Source organism: Anguilla rostrata, chromosome 1 (genome assembly GCF_018555375.3).
Source record: "Anguilla rostrata isolate EN2019 chromosome 1, ASM1855537v3, whole genome shotgun sequence".
In the NCBI taxonomy this organism is placed as follows: Eukaryota; Metazoa; Chordata; class Actinopteri; order Anguilliformes; family Anguillidae; genus Anguilla; species Anguilla rostrata.
Window position 1 is genome coordinate 17137703 of NC_057933.1, and position 6000 is coordinate 17143702.

Below are 6000 nucleotides of genomic sequence, written 5' to 3' on the forward strand. Positions count from 1 at the left end.
GCCTGCCTTCCGCACCATCATTCATCATTTCGGCTCCCGCTCCAGGGGCCACCCCATTCAATGCAAATCAGCGTCATGCAGCAGGGAAGCAGCAGCGAGCTTCTAGTGCAAAGAGGACGGCGAGGAGTTCGCTGCTCTGGTGCTCCTACCACAGCACATCTCTCTCACTCTCGGAGATCACAGCTCCACCTCACACACCAGGCAAAGGCGGTGTTTATCTGCTACTCGGCCGCTGTCTTGAGGAAAGTAGTTGCAGGGCGGGATTGGAAGATTTGTGCGAGGGAGCGTGCACAAGGTGACTTTGGTCCTTTTGAAAATGAGGACGGGCGGCCTTCTGTTCTGCTGACGCATGAATACGAGTTGAATAGTCCTGAGCATGCTTTTCATCCCACATCGGACAATGTAGCAGAGGACAGATACACGCTCTCAAGGATGACACCAGATGCTTCTGACGCATTTGCAAAAATGACGCCTTATATTTTTCGTGATTTGTCACATTGCTTTGTTCACGTGTGGCATCATTTGGCATAAGTTTTACAATAGTTTTGGCCTTGGCCCTGCCAAGACCATGTGGTCAGCTGGCAGTGGTTACACTGATGTGCACCTGCAAACTCAGTTTCCCAGCATGCATTACAAGGGGAGGTTTGCTTCAGTGGTTATTATGTCTTGGTTCTGGACTCTCTGGAACCCACAACTCTTAAGGAATGGTGGATTCCAAATCCACGGGTGGACTGAGGACAATCAAAGGTGAATTTTGTCATCATTCTGAAATACTCATTTAAAAAGAGTATTTCACACATACTTTACCAAAATCATACATAATAAGGTAAATATTACCTTATATTGACTTGAACCAAATATGTATTGTACCTATAAACTGTAGTAAAGTTTTAACTCTTCGTAAAGAATAAAAATTTGACATTATGTACTTGCCTGTATCAAATATCTCTAAACAAGGAATTCAAAGCAGATCACAAGAAATGAACAACTGTGCTGACACAGAGTGGCTCCGCACACAATAAAGGCTGTACTTTTTATGTCGGATTCGATACTGGGAACAATCACATGAATAAGTACAAAGCTAGTTGCATTAACATAGTCAAATATAAACAAATGACTAGGTTCATCCAGTGAATCCAAATGACTCTGGACAAGGAGACTCAGCTAAGAACCATGCTGAACTACAGCTTTTAGTGTGTTGTTTGTTTTAATGTTCAGTAACTTAGCAACCACCATCCCCTCTGTTTCCAATGGACCACCTTGAATGGGACACCACATTCTTCAGGCAAGCATGAGTTGGGGGTCTGTCTTCTGGTTTTGTTCGCAGTTTAGTATGGTTTTCTCCTTCAACACTTTTTCTCAGTCTACTTCCCATTCCATTTGTTTTCAGTCAGTCTAGCTTCTTAATGAAGCCAAAGACAAGGCTATTAATTGCAAAGGTCACTTTGGCTGCTTTTTCATTTATGTAGCAAGGTGACAAGTAATTTTATCAGTCACCGATTTAAATGATGTCTCCGCCTGCCACAAAAAACCTGTCTTTCTGCCCTACAACCGCTGACTTTGTGCACAATTTTTAACCCTTTATGTCGCCCTCATTGCATGACCTCAGCGAGAAATCTGAGGATAAGGGCAGAGTGGCGGTAACCGCAGCCACCAACCTGCACCAATCACAGGGCGGCAGCGGGTCAGAACCGTGACAGGGGGAGAAAAAGAGCTGGTCAGATGAGGTGAAGCGAGAGGCTACCAGGGGAACCCTTTTGCCGATGGGTAGATGGCGGCCTGTCGGCCTCTGCAGCTCAGACCTTCATACAGCGCATAACGGCCCTAAATCTGCAACAGCCATTTCAAGCAACCTTCCCTGGATTGCGCATGTAAACGATGATGCATTTACACCAACAGGGCAACATGGGCTTGTAGATCTTTCACAAGTGTGAGAAGGAAATGGTTATCTCAGCACCTCTCATCCAGAACAGAGCAAGTAAAGCAGTAACTGTGCTATTTCACCATCCACACCCCTCCGATAAGAGAAGTCACATGCCCCCTCCCCGACTATAGACTGCAGACAGACACAGGAATGGTCTCATGATTTAAAAATGCATTTTTTTACAACCACAAATATGAGGCCACTAGGAAACTCAATTTCGGCATCAAATTGAGAAATCACTAACATTGAATGAAAATGCTTCAAAAGCTTAAATTGCCTTTATATTTTACCTTACAGTTTTTATCACCATCTTGAGTCCCCCACCGCCCCCTGAACCAAGCAGGACTCAGAAATATCCTTAGATGATTCGCACACAAAGTATATAAGAATGACAAAAATGGCATTCCACATTCCACTGTGGCTTTTGACACAATAGTGACTGATTTCAACAGTGAATTACAGCTTGCTGTGGGCTTTCTACATGATTTGAACACAGGGTGGACTTCTCTATGGCTCAGCTTTTAAGTATGGACTGGCAGGAATAAAAGAGTAAGAATTCAACATGGTCCACTATATTTTAAGGACTGAAATAAAACAATAATCTTGATCGCCTTAAATATCAAAGTTGCTGAAACTGCTCAACTGTTAACAATGATCTTACTAATGTTAATACATGAATAGAGGACAGTGTGACGTGTGAAATGAATGAATACGTGTTGAAAAATGCACCTCAATCATTTCAACATCATGAAAACATTTGCTTAAGCAACAATCACTTCTCTGTAAAGCTGGAGAAAGACAGGAAGGATAAATGGACAAAACAAATTATTTTGTGACCAGAACAAGAACACAAAAAATTTATTTAAGTATTTATGTTCATCTGCACGCACGCTGAAAAGCAAAAGAATAACAATGAAAGTAACAAAGATAACATTCTGTCTATTAACCGACCTTTAGGCACACTTATACTTTCTATAAACATATAATAAGAGCGAACTGACAGTAACCGTATCATTTATAAATGCATATGATGATAAGTTAAAGCAGGCATTGGTTGAGGCCATATATAACACAGTTGGTTTCAACAACACTTTGCCCAGTGCACTGACCACGTGCTCCATTCATTTACCATACACTGTTAAAAGACTCCGTGGCTTTCATGAAAATGACGCTGTCATCGCACGTTTTGAGTAGAGCAAAGGTAAATGTTGCCACTATTCTCAAGAAAGTAATCCCTGCATGCTGTAGAAACACGGCCTGTTTCATAGCGTGCAACCTAAGAGGCTATTTGCTTTGTTTCCTCAAAAGCGACAATAGGAAGCGTTGTTATCATGTACTGAATTTGATAGTTCTTTACAAGTGTTGTTATGACACACTGAACATTTACATCAGGCTTGAGAACAGTAGCAAACGAAAAAACACGTTCCTTCTGTCAATCAAAAATGACTCCCAAACTGTTTCGATTTTCTTGTTATGACAAGAGACCGTGAAATGTAGGCTATAGGCTATATATAAATCCGTAGAAAGCATATCTTCAGCCTCACAAGCAAAAGTTCAGAGAAATTCACATGCTACACTCGCAACTCAATCTCTCTACACCAAAGTCACAACAGAAAACAAACGGTCGTACTCCGAAGTTAGTTCTTTACGCCCATTGGTAATGAAGAGTCTGTTTACTTCCTCAGTGATCTTCAAAAAATAACAATAGGGGTAGATTTATGTACATTGCAGGTTGATAGCCAGCAGCTAGATACTCGAAGTGACCCTTTTCAATGTGATCTGCTGAGTGGAATGCAGGACAGAAGACAGAGCATCCACATATTCGGCCTGGGCGGCTCATGAAAAAACACGGTGTACAATACCAGCAAAAATATAGCCTGTATTAAATAACACTGCAGTTTGAAAATCCATAACCGTATATTATTAGATGCGTGTATTATTTTGAGTTCATAATGCGAGGAAGCTATTTACGGAACTCAAACATAAAGTAGAAAAATAGCATAAAGTAAATTCGCTCGGATTCTTCTCTTGTTTTTGGCGAATTTAGCTAGTTTTTGACTGGGTTCTGGGCCTAGCCAGGGCAGCTTGGGTTAGAATAGCCGCATCCCATTGAGTACAATGGGATCTACCCCGTGTCTAGATGCAGTCGGACTCACAGTCAACACGAAAAGCAAAATGCAAGACTTTACCTGGACTAAGGTTTCAAAAGTGATTCCCGATCATTATTGAGGAAGCTTTCGGAGATGTATTTTGACTGCTATGTCCTTCAATAATCTGAGTAAAAGTCTTCTCGTTTACTCCGACTCCCTTGCCGTTCTCCCACTACACCTCCCAAGCTTTCTGACTGTAGGGCTCCCGTGTCACGGTCCTCTTTACTGGGTCCTAGCGCCGACCCGTCACTACATTAACCTCATTTGGCTTTTCGTGCTGTTCGTTCATTTGTAAATTGCCATATCTGCAGAAAGATTTCTTTTTTTCTTCTTTTTTTGTGACGTCAAGCTTTTGATAGGGCCATAATGAACGCTGCATACTTTCCCCAGTGTTTATAAAGTAATTTCTTGCATTGATACTATTTTACATTAAATAACATCAAAAAATGATTTTAATAGGCTGTAGTTCAGATTTTGCTGTTAACTGCAAGTTGGATATTAAATCCAAACTATAGTCCAGATTGGCATGTGTGATCAGAGTCAGGTTTTATTCTTAAATTAATTATTTATGTTTTAAATGTACAATTTAAAAGCCAAGAATATGATTCTTAAAAATAGTTTATTCCAATATTAGCAATATGCCATAGCTGGATCACACTGTATGACAGAGAAGTTAATAGGGTACTACACATTCACAATGAAGCAGCCATTGTCTGGGTATGGGTTTGTTTATGCTTATGCCATAAATGAGAAGCCTTCACACACATTATTTAATAAGCCATTGCAGTCATCTGCATTGTAGCACCTGATATTATGTAGCCTATAGCTTTACTATAAAAAGGTAGTCAAGCTCAGGCTTGAGGTAAAATTTTAAAAAAAAAGTTATTTAACTGCTGAAATGAAAGACTGAGGTGAATCTACAAGCTCCTAATTGATAAAAGTGTGGACATATGGCCTCTAAAACTAACCATGTGTTAGATAATGAAGAATTCAAAGACTAAGCAAATGATAATGAGCCAAACCTGTATTGTGTTAATATGTTCAATGAAAAAAATATGAAAGAACTTAAACACATGTTCAACAACCTAATTAGGAGCCTATTGATTCACCTCAGCCTTTAATTAGATCAGCTAATAAAATGTTGTTACTTCTTTTTATGTAATTGTTTTCTATATAGAACTATAATCATAACGTGGACGCAGGGTTTTTATTCTTCATGCTATGCATAGCTATTTCTGAGTGTGGCTTAATAGGGTAAATATAATCCCTCTAAACATGAAAAGCACCTAATTAAAATAAATCAACAGTTTGTTAAAGTTCTGGGATTTTTTATTACAACTGTGGTTGGAATGAAAACCATACACAGGGAGTCCCCTGGACCAAGATTAGGAACCACTAATCTAATGGAACACTGTAGCAATAAGGTAAACTGTAAAGTAAATTCAATGAAACAGGAATTTAAGTTGAAGATTCAAATCCTTATGTAATAGAAAATGTATATTTATTTATTTATTAAGAACAAAAGCTTAAATCATGTCAGTCTGATGTCACAGGGGGTAAAGTGTAATAGTAAAGTTGTTGTAACTGGAATTTATGTATCAGGTATGAACACGTTCATGATGTTGACACAGTAGCATACATATTAAAGCCCCTTAAATCTATTTATTGAGCAATTACAAATATTTGTACACGAAACTGTCAACACCATTGTTTTTGTTTGAAAGTCATCCAAGAATTGTATAATTTATCTTAGCATGGTGGCTGCTGGCAGTAATTTTCTCTTGATGAAATACTTACAGAGCTCCCCCCTCATCACTTTACCATTGTTCAACTTTCCCCTCATTGTTAGTGAACTATAAACAGGGCTGTTTTCCCTTCATCCTGGTCCCCTGTTTGCCTGTCTGTCCTATTCATGCCTGTCTATTG

The 6000-nt window shown here is 39.5% G+C and overlaps 1 protein-coding gene across 2 annotated transcripts in view; it reads right to left on the reverse strand.

Moving 5' to 3' along the window:
• akt1 (v-akt murine thymoma viral oncogene homolog 1) overlaps positions 1-4287 on the reverse strand; it is a 40397-nt gene extending 36110 nt beyond the window's left edge. Inside the window, exon 1 of one of the 2 annotated variants that reach the window (XM_064326225.1) lies at positions 4114-4287. The gene's annotated coding sequence lies outside the window, so the exon portion shown is untranslated. The remainder of the gene's footprint in view (positions 1-4113) is intronic. The other variant, XM_064326216.1, reaches the window with a different exon arrangement.
• Positions 4288-6000: the final 1713 nt, after the last annotated feature.